The sequence below is a fragment of the Marmota marmota genome, unplaced genomic scaffold (assembly GCF_001458135.2).
Source record: "Marmota marmota marmota unplaced genomic scaffold, marMar, whole genome shotgun sequence".
NCBI classification, from domain to species: Eukaryota; Metazoa; Chordata; class Mammalia; order Rodentia; family Sciuridae; genus Marmota; species Marmota marmota.
Window position 1 is genome coordinate 10,021,741 of NW_026000185.1, and position 15,305 is coordinate 10,037,045.

The window sequence follows — 15,305 nt, forward strand, 5'->3', positions numbered from 1 at the left end:
TTCTTGAATGAAAAAAATGATTGACTTCACTTACCTCTGAACTTCTGTTTCCCCTCATCTACAAAAATAGGACTGGCCATATCTACCCTCAAAATAATAGGAGCATACCCGCTTCTGTAGAATGTCTTCCTGGGCAGCTACCTGGGCGTGGCTGACAGAGGAGAAACAGCCATCACAACATTCTTTTGTTCCTCCAGCCTTAGTTTACAAAGAGGGGTACCCTCTGCCCTCCTTTACTTATGAGCTTTTTCTTTGCTCTTTGGAAGGCAGGTGGAGATAAGAGCACTGGGATACTCATTTTAATATAATCCCTTTGAACCTCAAAATGCATATTGGAGAAAGCAGAGTGACACGGGCAATTTTACCTTTTCTTCCAGCTAACTACTGTTTACAAATGTTGGTTGCTGTGGTTTAGCTCAGAAAACCTTTTCAAGGCTCAAGCAGTTAATTACAGCTGCCTGTGGGGCTGTGGAACTGGGCCACTCGCAGATCAATAGCTTTGACTAGACTGGGAGGGGAGAAGTGTCACTCAGGCATGAACAGCTGAATGCCAGCAACCCTGGGAACCGATGTCGCTCTAAGTTGGTGGTCTCACCCCACCTTCCACTTGCCCTAGCTTACACAAACAACAGTCAGGGCAAACACAGCCTGTATGTTCCCAAAGAAAAACCTGGTATATTAGTTACAGTCCTCCACAGAAACAGAAATAATATGTATACATTTAGGAATACACGTTATTATATGTCCTAATATATATAATAGAATATACAAATACATATAATAAATGTAATATGTAAATATATACTATGCCTATATAATATATAGATACAAAGAGATGTATTATGGGGTGTTGGATCAGGAGAACACAGGGGTGGAGAAGTCCCACCATCTGCTGCTGACCCAGGAAAACTGGTGGCCTGAGAGCCCGAGAGTCATTGGTAGAGATTCTAGTCTGAGTCCAATGGCCTGAGAGCCAGGGCACCAAGGGCAGAAGATCAAAGCCTCAGCTCAGGCAGACAGAGAGGTAACCCTCCCTCCCTGCATTTTTCATTCTTTCCAGGCCCTCAAAGGATCGGAGGCTGCCCACCCTTGTTGGAGAGGACCATTCTCTACCGATTCAAATACGAATCTCACCCAGAAACACCCCCACAGACACACCCAGAGATAACGTTCAACCAGATGTCTGGACTTCCCGTGATCCCGTCCAGCTGACACCTAACACACGAGGCCACCCATCCTCCCACCTGGGGAGAGTTGCTTGTGAGGTAATTCATGCATTTGATCCACAAATATTTACCAACGGCCTGCTACGTGGGGAGCTGTGTGCTAGGCACTAAGCAAGGGTGTGGCCATGAATGTAATAAATATCTTCATGGTGGAGGGGCCGGGAGAAGATGAGCAAAAGAAAACTATCATATGAAGCTGAGTGCTGTTGGGGTGAACACTGATCAGTGCATAAGAAAGCTTGCAGGGAGACAAGCAGGACTCTAAAGAAGGTGATAGTGATGATGGCGAAGGAGAAGGGAGCTGGACACTCCCCTTGTCTCCAGTATTTAGGTGAGAACCAAAGTAAAGTGACCTTGGTTGTAAAGTATGTGCTCATAAATCATCTGAAGAAGTCACCTGTGCAGTGGGCTTGTAACCTAGCCCATTGTTAAGGTTGGGATGTGAGGTGTCCCCCAAAAGCTCACATGTGAGACAATGCAAGAAGGTTCAGAGGAGAAATGATGGGGTTCTGAGAGTCTTAACCAAATCAGTGGATTAATCCACTCATGTGGATTAACTGAGTGGTAATTGAAGGCTGGTGAGGTGTGGCTGGAGGAGGTGGGCATTGGGGGCGTGGCTTTGGGTATATATCTCTATCTGGAGAGTGGAGGCTCTCTGCTTCCTGATCATCGTGGAAGCTGCTTCCCTTTGCCACACTCTTTCACCACAGTGTCCTGCCTCACCTTGAGCCCCAAGGAATGGAGCTAGCCACTTACAGACTGAGCCCTCTGAAACCGGGAGCCCCTAAATAAATCTTTCTTCCTCTACAGTTGTTCTGGTCGGGTCTTTGAGTCACAGCAGTGAAAAACCTGACTAAAACATCCATATAGTCCCCTGCTTGTATGTGCTGCATGGTCCTCCACTGTAGCCTGGCCTGCTGCCACCAAGGAGGAGCACATGAGGAACAGAATGTCCAGACCCTCTTAATTGAGTCCTCCTTATCCATTCATTGGAATCAGTACTCAGTAAGCTTGGGGCATTTGCTGCCTCGGTTTGAATACATTTTTTTTCAAATAAATTAAAGTGAAGTGAAGTAATAAAGAATGAGAGAATAGTTAATTAGTGTTGGATAAGGAAGAGAAATTTAATCTCAATAAAGAAAAATAAAACAAGCTACCTGAAAATCTGAAAGCATCCCAGAAAAAGAGAATGGCTAATGCAAAGGCCCTGAGGTAGAAACCGGGTTTTAGAAACTTAGTTAAAAAAAAAAAAAGCAGGAGTGGAAATATATTAGAAGGTAGAGGTTTGCCTTGAAAGATGTAGTGGCAGAGTCTTCGTTTTATTCTAAGGGACATAGAAAGTCCTTGGAGTATTTTAAGCAAGGGGATAATATGTCATGATTTATGTTTTTCAAAAAAAAAAAATCATTCTGACCGCTCTGTGAAGGACATGCTACAGAGGGTGAGCATAAAAGTACTGAGACCATCCTGAAAGGACAGATCAAAGTGACCTTCAAGAGCCTGGACTTTGGGAATGCCTTTCTTGTTTGCTATTGTACAGGAAAAATTACTCTGCTCTCTTGGGAGGATGTTGACGCTGCAGCTCAGTGGCAGAGGCAGGGCAGAGCAGCAGAGTCACTGGCCTCTGAGTGGGCAAGGACCTTCAATGTCACACACCTACATGTACAAGGTGTGGGGCAGAGAGGGAGGAGGCAGCAAGGAGTGAGGCAGGTGCTGATCTTCAAACCCCGAACTGATGCTTGTGAGCTTAGCATTTTGTGAAATGGTGCAAAACTGAAAACTAAAGTTTGCGTCTCTCACAAACCAATTGAAAGTCTGCCTTAAGAAGCCCAAGCACTCTCTTTGCTGGGATTTTCTTGTTTGCTTGTCTAGCTTTTCTCCCTTCACATCAAGCAGAACTCCAGCTCCAAAAGACAGGGGCCTCTTTGCCTCTTCACTGCTTCAGCTGAAGTGCTCAGCACCTGCAAGTGCGGAATTAATTCTCACCAAGTGAATAGATGCTAAGAAAACACCAGAAGGATATAAAACCAGAATTAACAGAGGTTACTCTGCAGAGAGTTCCTGGGATGGCATTGCACAAATTAGCATTTATTATACATTTTTTATTTTTGCCAATTTGTGTAGATAATATTTTTTCTAATTAAAAAAAAATGGAAAGAATACAGTTTGAGTGAAATCCAAGCTATCTCTTGTCATTAGCTAAGAAGTAGCGGTCAAGTTCAAGTTTGTCAATAATGGGCACACTTGAGCTCCTGGTATTTTAATGAGGTCATGCATTCCAGTTCCCCGTTATTTCTCGCATTCAGTCACTCATGTGGGAGGACCGGAAGGAACCAGCATCCTCACCCTGTCCCCAGGAGCTCCAGGTTTAAATAGGGGAAGAATTGGAGAAGAGGACAAGAACTGTATATAGTTAAGCGGTCCCGGGCTGAGTGATCTCAGCTGTAGTTCTGTGAGGTCCTGAAGAAGTCATTCTTGCTTGGGGGGCAATTTGATTCCCATGATGTGATGATTCCTCCTGCTTTGGTGGACACCCTCAGTTCCCCTCATGGGGCAGTTGCTACCACTTGTGGGGACAGTCTCATCACGGGGCTTGCATCTTCCTGCAAGACTCACTGTTCCTGGTGCATTCAGGACAATGGAGACTTCTAGGTGCCTCTCAGGTAATCAGGAACAGGACACCCTAAAAGCTGACAGTTGATTATCTATTGATTATGATGTCCCTGCAAATAGTGGAACTACCTTGGTCATTCTTATCTTGGTCCTGAAGGGGGAAGAGAGAGGTTGGATCAACTTAGAGTTAATCAACCTTGTATTACCAGTCTTTAAATAGACACTCCTTAAATGATGCACAATCTGTGTGCAGAGGTGGGCAGGGATCTGAGTGAAAGTTTAAGATAATAAAGAATGAGATACAAAAGGAAGTCAGAGATGACAAGCTTTCTCTTGCTTTTCGTTACCCACAGGGCATCTGCAGGCCCAAGTGATGAGTCTGTGCTTTTTGCCAAAGCAGCTTGTTGTACCACCAACAACCTGCAGCTCAGAGAGTCTCCACATGAGTCAATACAGCAAGAGGCTAGCCGCTGCTGAACCGGAAGGTCACCTGTAGACAGTGAGCATTTTTCTACTGAAACACAACTTTTCCTTGCAGTATAAAGGTAATTAAGATGTGGTCTCTGACTCTCATGTTGTCACTGGAAAAAATGACGTACACAAAGGGCTCCCTTTTCTGTGAACAGGAGGAGAATAAACCCTTCTGTTCCCCTCTTCTGTTTATAAGGCCCCTGTGAATGAGACTCCTGTATAAGAACTGGGTCTTCTCATAAGAGCTGGGAAACAGACCTATAATTTGTTTTTAAAGGGTACTTTAAATTTTTTTGCTCTAACAGTTTTATTACAAATTAATAAACCAATACACATTCATAAAAACAAAATGAAAACCATAAAGAAATATATGGGGCGAAAGGAAAATGTATCTTTGACTGCGTTACTTCTACAAACCCTGTTTTCTCCCTCACTAGGAATGTTGCTAGTAAAAAACAATAATGTCACAGGTCAGATAGATAAGTAGAGCAAGCCAGTGACCAACAAGTACATGAAAAAGGGCTCAATATCATTAGCCATTAAGGAAAAGCAAAACTACACTGAGATTTCATCTCACTCCATTCAGAATGGCAGCTAACAAGAACACAAATAATAATAAATGCTATAGAGGATTTGGAGAGAAAGGAACATTTTTACACTGTTGGTGGGATTGTAAATCAGTGCAACCACTGTGGAAATCCCAGTGATTTTGAGATTCCTCAAAAACTAAGCCTGGAACCACTGGGGTCTGTCGAAAGAAAGGAGAGGACCAGGAATATGGGTTAGGTAGTGTTTCTTTTAGTCATATGCAAATACATTTTCCCCCTAATTCTGTTGACTATGCAGGGTCTTTTAGCTCCTTCTTCATGAGATGAGAATATTAGCACCCCCTTCACTTGAACTGTTCTCTCTGCAGACTTAACTCATATGATGTAATTAGTGATTTGAACTTCTGTGATTTTGACTTTTAGATTGGCAAAGTTCATAGCATTTATTTTTTGTCTTCTCATCAAAATTATACAACCTGCATGTTGTCTAAGTACAGGTTCTAGAAGTTGAAATTTAAAAAGCATGATGACTATATGATGACTATAAATATTCACTCGAGAGCCAAGAAATGTTTTAAAATTCATCTCCTTTCTTTATTAGCTTTTTGTTTTTCCTGGAGCTTGTAATATCACTTTTTCCTCTTGTATTAGTTGACTTAGGCTATTTTATTTTATTTTATTTTGGTACCAGGGATTGAACCCAGGGGTACTTTAGCCCCTGAGCCACATCCCCAGCTCTTTTTACTTTTTACTTTGAGACAGGGTCTCGCTCAGTTGTTTAGGGCTTCCCTAAGTTACTGAGGCTGGCTTTGAACTTGGGATTCTCCTGTCTCAGCCTCCCAAGTCACTGGGATTATAGGCCTGTGCCACCTTGCCTGGCTTGACTTAGGCCATTTTAAAGGGCAGTTTATATAGCACTATTTCTATCTAGTACAATAAAATCAGAAAGGAAGAGATAATAACTAAAGCTAAAGCAAGTTCCTTTGGAACCAGAAGTTTTCAAGGTCATCCCTTGCTTCCTATTAGATTAAAAGAATAATGATATGGTTAGGGACTTGGCTCAGTGGTAGAGCACCTACCTGGCATGTATGAGGCTTGGGTTCCATCCGTAGCTCCATAAAAAATCAAAATTAAAAAAAAAAACTAAGTCATTTAACAAAAGTGAAATTGGAAATACAGAATAGATTGCTACTACTCTAATTCTATGTATCTTATGTTTAATGCATAAACATTTGGTGAATGTTATTAAATGTTTGCATCCATTTAAAAAAAAAAGTTATTGCCAATGGGAATTTCCCAGTGCTGGGAAACTTTTGATGAGTTGTTGCGATCATGACATCTGACATTTCATCTCAGGTTATTGCTTATTTTCTATCATGCTGTCATCTCCAACATTATCCTCCCCCCCCCTCCAAAAAAAAAAAATCTTCAGTTAAATAAACATCTACTCAGGGCAGCGTGTATCAGTAGTGCTCTGAAGACTGTCAGTGTGGGTCAGGGAGAGTGAAGGGAACAGTTTCAGGAGGAAAATGCAGGAGGTAAGGGACTCCCCCGGAGGTCAAGACTCAAAGCAAGAGATGAGCAGATGAGCAAGAGAGAATCGCACCCCCAGGTTCTGCCTAAAACCCCTATAGATGTGGAGAAAGACGCCAGACTTCCTGACTCTGGCTGGGTTGGAGTTTAATACATATTTTTTCCTTTCTAAAAACACAGTTTACATTTTTCACTTTGATTGTATATTTAGCGCATGTGCTGTACTGTTTTTGACATGTGTATATGTAGCGGAATGTTTACTGCTGTTCAACCAACCAATATATTCTTCATCTCACGTAAGTACTTCTGTGCATGCAGAGAGAGCAGCTAAGATCCCCTCTCCTAGAAAATCTGTACATTTTAGATGAATATGAAAGGAAGGAGTCAGCTCAAGAAGTTAGGTGACCAGTGACAGTACAGAAGGCTCCCAAGAGGAAGTGACAGTTGAAGGAGGGAAGAAGAAGATCCCACCATGCCCCTGGGTTATATCCCAATGTAACCTGTCGTAAGTCAAAGAGCGACTGCACTTACAATGTTTTATTTCCACTATGTCATGTGAAAGTATTAAATAGCAGGTGTTGATCATGAGTTCAATGGGAATGTCATACAGGCGGTGAAGTGGACAGGCATGCGGCCTCTCTGATGAGAAGGTCCCCTTTGAATCTTTCTCCTTTAGTATGAAGTGCTCCAGGTACAAGAGCCAGGACTGGCCTGCACACACCTCTGGATCCCCATTCTTCCTTAAGCCACATCAGTCCAGGGGCCAAGATTCATTCAGAAGCCCCAGACAAGTTTCCCCCAGTGATCTGTGGATACTGAAGGCCTGCTTCCTCATTGGGACAACAACGTCCTCAAAAAGTGGTTCCAGTAGATATCAAGGGGTCTGCAGGACATGACGGTGGGAGTTAGACTCCTTAGCAAGTCTCTTGCTTTGCCTGGCCCCATATCTCAAACGCTTTCTTGTATTGGCTTAAACCATCTCTATAGCCAGAGTCTTTAAGTATCCAAATCAGTAAGTGGTCATTAAGCAACTATGAGGAACCGAGGGTTAAGAGGGAGATCCAACAGCAAAAACACAACCCACAGCCCTTCCCCTAAAGGAGTACTCGTCTGTGTGAGAATCAAAGACTCATTATTGTGGATCAAGAGTAGTATACATCGAGCACCCCCGAGGGTGTGCATTGCATGCATCTGAAGGTCACATTTATAGCCCATCTCTAACAGCCTCTCTTTTAATATTCTAGGTTCTAAAGAAAGCACTCTGTGATATCTTTACCTCTCCTCAGCTACAAAGATAACACATTTATCTAAAAAGGAGGTCCAGACGCTGGCCTGGGAAGTCCCTGCTCCTTTCTATAAGGAGGCCCCAGGGAAACACCTGTCAAACACCTTGCATCCAAGGCCAGGAAGCTGGCAGAGCCACTGACACTGGTCTTTTGTTCTAATCATCCCTTCCCCATCCCAGAGCTTTTTAGAGATAGAAAATTTGAAATAATGAAGTTTCTTCCACCTTCCTTCAAGGCTAGCTTTCAATAAAATCTTTTTTTTTCTATCAATTTAACTCTGAATTTCCTCTGGAGCAGGAGTAGAGAACATTATGGCTTAGCCTCTTCCTTCTGGGAGGGATCTTACCACCACCCTGTACCTAGACTGTACCAATTTGTCCACCAATATATCCTCAGAAACTAGCATCAAATGGGACACTGTGTAGGGGGCCCCAAAATGTTTGTTGAACAGGAGAATGAGCGCAGAGTTGGTTTTTGTTTTGTTTTGTTTTGTTGGAGATTAAACACAGGGGCATTTTACCACAGAGCCACATCCACAGCCCTTTTTATTTTTTTATTTTGGGACAGGGTCTTCCTAAATTGCTTAGGGTTTTGCTAAGTTCCTGAGGCTGGCCCTGAACTTGTGATCCTCCTGCATCAGCCTCCAGAGCCACTGGGATTACTGGCATGTGCCACTGTGCCTGGCTGTAGCGGTCTTAATAAAGGCAGGACACAGGATGTTTTGAACAGAGGATGTACAGCTGTGTGGTTAAGGGCACCCACTCTGTAGCCAGGCTGCCTGGATTTTAATCCAGATGTGGATTAAGGGGAAGTTTTCCTTCACCATCTGAAAGTTCAGGAAATGAACAAAAAATGGCTAGATGCCAACAGGAGAAAAAAAGACTTAGAAAATTTTTAACATGCACAGAAGTACTCCCAAAAGTCATTACACACTCAACATGTCCCGGAAACTTATATACCAATCTCTGTAGAAAAGAGGAAAGGAGATGTGGGCCCTTTTTAGGGGGATAATAAGTGATTTTGGTTGGTTCCACAGTTTGACTATTGTGAGTTGTGCTGTAATAAATGTTGAAGTGCCTATATCACTAATGTATGCTGATTCTAGTTCTTTGGGATAAATACAGAGGAGTGGGATATCTGGGTCCTATGATTGTTCCATTTCTAGTCTTTTGATGAAGCTCTATACTGCTTTCCAGCATGGTGGTACTAATATGCAGTCCCACCAACAATGTATGAGTGTACCTTTTCCCCCACATCCTTACCAGCATTTATTTTATTTTTTTTATTCTTGATAATTGCCATTCTGACTGGAGTGAAACTAAATGATTTTTAGGGGAATTCAATGGGCTTGGAGGACATACAATGACCTAGGTCAAAGTTGCTTTGGAATACCGAATGGGATAGAAATAGAAGGCAATGATGATATATGACAAACTTCTACCCAAATGTTTGACAGCCTTCAGTCTTTCTGTGATACGATGGATTAATGGAAACTCAGGGAAGGGTCTAGATGTCATTTTTTTCTTCTTCAGCAAGCCTAGACTTTATGCTGTAAAGAGAATCAGGTTAAAACCTTCTCCAGCATCTTCTTCTAAGGTTCCTATAATTTAAAATAATTAGCATGCCAGGGCTTCATATTCTGTGGTGACTCCTTCAGTGACTTTGGGGAAATATTTAACCTCTCCATATCTTAGTGGGGTTTTGTTGTCGTTGTGCTTTTCTCATTTTGCTTATATTTGGGTTTATTTATTTTTTTCATCTGTGAAATGGAGATAATCCTAGAGAACGAGAAAAAGGTAGCAAAGATCTGATCACAATTTTAAAAGGTCGAGGACCATGCAGAATAACCCAGAGCAGAAGGAATATTTAAGGGGTGGAAACAGCAGCTGGGAGGTGGTCTTTGACATGTGGTATGGCAGGCACATGGAAAGAAGCAGTGAGAAGAGGAGAACCAGGCAGTCACCCCATCAAGTAGCATTTGGACTTTATGGTACATGCAGTTTGGGGGGGAAGTGTCCATTAATATGTGTTTTAGAAGATGCAAAAATAAATTGCATTGCTCTCAACAATGAAAACACCCAAATTCCCATCAACAGGAAAGTGACCTAAGAAACTTTGGAAACTATAATGGGGAGTGTACTATGTAGCAATTTTTTTTTAAAATGAAGTCAACACTTATGGAAGAGGATAGAAACATCTTCAAGTCATTTTGTTGACAGGAGAAATCATGTTGCCACATGGCCTTTCTGTTTTTAATTTTTTGAGGAATCCATACTGTTTTCCATAGTAGCTATTTTGTATTTTTCATCAACAGTGTAAAAAGTTTCCAGTTTCTCCTCATCCTTGCCAACACCTGTCTTTTTTTTTTTTTAATAATCACCATCCCAATAGGTTTGAGGTGCAACCCCATTGTGCTTTTGATTTTGATTTCCCCCATGATTAATGACTTTGAGCATCTTTATGTAGACTTCTTGGTCATTTGTATGTCTTCTTTGGAAAAATGTCTACTCATATTTTTAGCCAATTTCTAATGGGATTATTAGTGGGGGGATTGCTATTGAATTGTGATAATTACTTATACATTTCAGAAATTAACTATTTTATATATATGTGCATGTGCACATATATATGTGTATGTATATATATGCATATAATATATATACGCATATTATATATATGCATATTTTATATATATATATATATATATATATATATATATATATATAATTTACAAATACTCACATTTCTTACATTGCTTTTTCCATTCCATCAATTATTTCCTTTGCTTTTTAGTTTGATGTAGTCCTATTTGTCTACTTCTGCTTTGATTGCCTATGCTATTGATGTCAAATTCATGAATTCATGGCCAAGATCAATGGCATGAATGTTTCCCCCAATTTTTTCTTTTAGGAGTTTTATCCAAAAAAAAATTGTTTTTATTAAATCAGAATCTCAAGGAGATATGAGCACACCAAAGTCCTGAGAACAGCTGTTATCCAAAATTCTCCAGCTTGCATGTGGATTGCTTTCTCTAGTATAGTAATGATCCAATTAGATAAGTTAATTTTGTCAATTAATTAATTACTTGGCCCACAGCTATTTTAACAGCCTTGTTGAACAATTGAAAAGAAACTCCCGAAGAGTTGATTTGGTATTAAGTAGCTACAACCTTGGTCTTATTTAATGAGGAATAGCCCAAATGAGAACAGAAAGGTGTAAAGGCATTAAAGGTATTATTTTATTGTGCATTGAATCTGATGCACTAAATGATTCACTAATGGTCTGGGGAAAGTTACTTTTATGCAATAAAGAGGAGGTAATTCAAATCCTATGTGGCATTTGTGGTCAGTACAGAGCCCAAATGAAACTTTCACTAATCTAAGTGAATAACACTTATAATACTTGATGTTTTTAGGACCCTCATATAGTTCCTTTTTCTTCTGAGAGCAGATGCATAAAAATCATCTTTTGAATTGAGTTTAATATCAATTCCATTGGAATACCTTCCACTCCAAATGGTATAAGGTACAAAGAATCAGCCTGTTGAAGCTCAAGTTCTTGACTTTGGGCAAAGGAAGGATTTAGTCCTTGGATGGGCTTCAGGGGTCTGAGAACATTCTAGTTTGTGATGCATCATTTTCTGAAAATTTGCCTTGTTAATGTAGGTCCTCAAGGTTGCCTGTAATTCTTGTAGGCACATCGCCCTCATTTCCACCTCCATCTTCATGTGACATTCACCCTCTGTGTCTATCTCCCTCTTCTTATAAGAGCACTAGTCATTGGATTTAGGTCCTTCTCTGATCCAGTATGTTCTTATCCTAGTTTGGTAATATCTCCAAACAAGGAAACATTCACAAGTTCCAGATTGGCATGCATTTTGGGTACACACATGGGGTAACCCAATATACACATTTATTTTATATCAGTATGGGAGTCATGATTTTATCTCCTTTGGAAATTTTTATAGCATTAGTGATGCTATTAAAATTAAAGTCAGTATGAATGGATGGGTTAGGATGGGAGCAGGTTTTACAATTACCATCTTGAATTGGCCCCGACTCTGCTGAAGCCGGAGGTCTGAAGACAAGCCAGGACTAGGGGGAGTAGGCAGCCCAGCAGAAAAGGCTCTGCTCCATCCAAAGTGCTCCTTTTAGAGGTGAGAAAACGGAGAGGGTAACTCTCCCCAGGCCACAGTGAGTGGTTAGAAGCAGACGCAACCCAAACTTTATGATTTACAGTCCAGGATCCACATGCTTGTTGCAAAGATTTTTCAACAGTTTCAGCATTGGAATAGAGACTCTTTAGTCAGCTTTGCATTTCTGTGGGAAAAAAAAAACATACCTGAAAAGAACAACTTAGAGGAGGAAAAGTTCATTTGGGCTCACAGTTTCAGTCCGTGGTTGGCTGATTCGATTGCCTTGGGCCTGAGGTGAGGCAGGGCTTCATGGTGGAAGGACATGGTGGAAGAAGGGAGCTCATCCCATGGCACCTGGGAAGCAGAGACTGAGGAGTCAGGAACAAAATATTTTATAATCCCTAAGTCACATTCCCAGTGACCACTTCCTGCAGTCAGGCCCCACTTGCCTACAGTTACCACCCAGTAATCCATTCAAATTTTTAATCCATCAAATGGATTAATCCACTAATCTGGTTACAATTCTCATAATCAAATCATCTCACCTGCTGCATTAACACAGGAGCCATTGAGGGCCACCTCCTATCCAAAGTGTAAGAGACCTTTCACAATTTCCCTGGACAGTTTCACACCAGTAAGATCCTCCACATTTCCATATGCAACACACATGCATCTAGATACGCAAGAAAAAAATCCACTCACATGGTGGTACAAAGCCTAATTGTAAAAGCTCTTATTAGAAAGCCGTCTCTGAATCAAAACTCAACCACAGATAATTAACTTACATGCCTCCCTGATTACACCATTGTGTAATTTTTTGGCTGCAAGGAAATGTCTAAACTGCAGACAACACTATAGCTAATAGTACAATGAAATAGATTGGAGAAGAAGGTTTCAGTACTGGATAATGGTACAGGTACTGAGGACCTCTAAATTCTTAGAATTTACAAAAGTAGGAAAAATTGTGAAAATGGTAAGTGTCACAGTCTCAACTTGCTTTTTTTCCCTTAATTATTGTACTGACACTACAGGCCTGGAAATATCATAATCAAGCATCATTTTCTTGTCTCATCCTACAGTGAGATTCCAGCTCCCAAGAGTTTAAAATCACCAAAGCATAAAATGCAGCACATTTTTCAACTGCCTTTTATTCCATGTTCCTGTATTAGTCACATAATGATATTTCTTTACCAGCAAAAGAGACTTGCAAAAGTCTTGTCATTATTTCAGAAATATTCCCCAAACTTCAGTGCTTCAGAAAGGCACTTTTATTCTGCACGTAGATTCAAATCTGTACCAGGATGATGATGTTCGTGCTCAGAGGTTGGTGAACACTGAGAATACATGTAAAAATAATATCCACATGATGTTTTAAATTGCTATTGTTTCAAGTCTTCTCATTGGATCCTCACAACCACCCATTTAGATATGATTGTCCTCATTTCAGAATTGAGAAAACTGAAGTTCAGAAAAAGGGAATGGGCTTGTCTCAGTGAAGCCTGGTTATGGGAGTGGATGAATCTCTGCCATCTTTCCCAGGCCCCAGGACACCACTCACCACCCTTATACAAGGCTTAAAAAATGTTCTACAATAAGAACAGACAGGAGTGGGGTTGTAGCTCAGCTGGTAGAGTGCTTGCCTCACATGCACAAGGCCCTGGGTTCAATCCCTAGCACCACCAAAAACAAAAGCACAGACAACTTTAGAAATAAGGAAGGAATTAGTTTTAAAACACACTAATGAAATGATGTATTCAAAATGTTTGAGAACTCAAAAATGACCTATCCAGAGAATAGGTTTCATTTTCTTTTTAAAAATTTATTTTAATTATTTTAATTTATTTTAATGACAGCAGAATGCATTTTGATTCATTGTACACAATTGCAGCACAACTTTACATTTCTATGGTTGTACAAAGCGTAGCATTGCACCATATGTGCAGTCATTCATGTACCTACTCTCTTACCTCTCCCTTCCTCCCCTCCCCTTTGCCCCATCAAAGTTCCTCCATTTTTCCCATGCCCCCCCATTATGGATCAGCATCCACTTATCAGAGAGAACATTTGGCCTTTGGTTTTTGGGGATTGACTTACTTCACTTATCATGATATTCTCCAACTCCGTCTATTTACCTGCAAATGCCATAATTTAATTCTCTTTTAATGCTGAGTAATATTCCATTGTTCATATATACCACAGTTTCTTTACCCATGCATCTATCAAAGGGCATCTAGGTAGCATTTTTCTTTCTAATCACTGGATTGAGGTCCCACTAAATCCAATATCACAATAGAACACAGTAGGGGTATGATAAAAACTAATAAATACTTACTATTTTAAAAAATTCTACTGACCACTCTCATTAAAATGAGTTCAAAAAGTGGTGAATGTCCAGAGCATCATATCTCTAGGTCGGTGTTCCTCCACTGGGGTGCTGGCCATCAGGGTGGGGCATGTGCTACTGGTCTCTATGAGCAGAGGGCAGTGACACTGCTGAACCTCCCACGATGCACAGATCTGACTCTGATGGCAAAGAACTATCTGGGTCAAGATGTCACTTGTACAAGATTGAGACACCCTAGTCTAGAAGAGAGGTCTGCAAATGTTTTCTAGAAATGATCAAAGTGTAAATATTTCTGCCCATGTTGTTTACTGCAAAATCAACCATAGACCATACATATGTGGACAGCATGGCTGCGCTGCAGTAAAACTATATTTATAAAGACAGCTGCATGGATCTGGCCCATCAGGTTTTCCCAACCTGATGTAGAAAAATGGCTTTCTAATTTTTTTCTCAAAATGGTGAAATGTCTCATTCATCCAAATGTAATGTCACATGGAACCCAAGAGGTAAAACAAATCAAAGGGATGGTTCCTTGAGGATTCTATGACAACTCTTGCTTTTGCAGGACAGAAACCCCATTAATATGGTTATGCTTTCTGCAATGAAAATTGTCTTTCTCTATGGGCCTCCCAAAGAGGAAAGGAAAGGGGAGGAATAAGAAGCCCCTTTGTGCCATTATATTCATGTCCATTAGGAAGGAAAACAGCTATGGTAATTTGTGGTAGATGCCATTAATTACTTCCCCAACAATTGTGACGATCCCCTTCTTTATTCCTAACAAGGATCAAGGGTGATACACTTTGTGTTCCAGGAGAGGCTGGCCTCCTGCTCCAGCCCAGAAGGAACATCTGGATGAGTCCCAGCCACCCTTGACAGTCCCTGTGACTGAGAAGTGAGCATATGGTACCTCTGTGGCCTGTTAGATGTGAGAAGCGGGATACGGCAGAGCTTAGGAATCTACAAGACCATCTCACCTTTGATGCCAACTGTCGGTCTGGAGCACCCTCTGCCCCAGTAATCCATGAGGACACACAGAGCTAAGAAAATTGTTCTACTCAAGATAAGAGAAGGAGGAAGATTGGAACCAACCCTAGTCTAGATCAGAGGTCTGCAAATGTTTTCTAGAAATTGTCAAAGTGTAAATGTCTC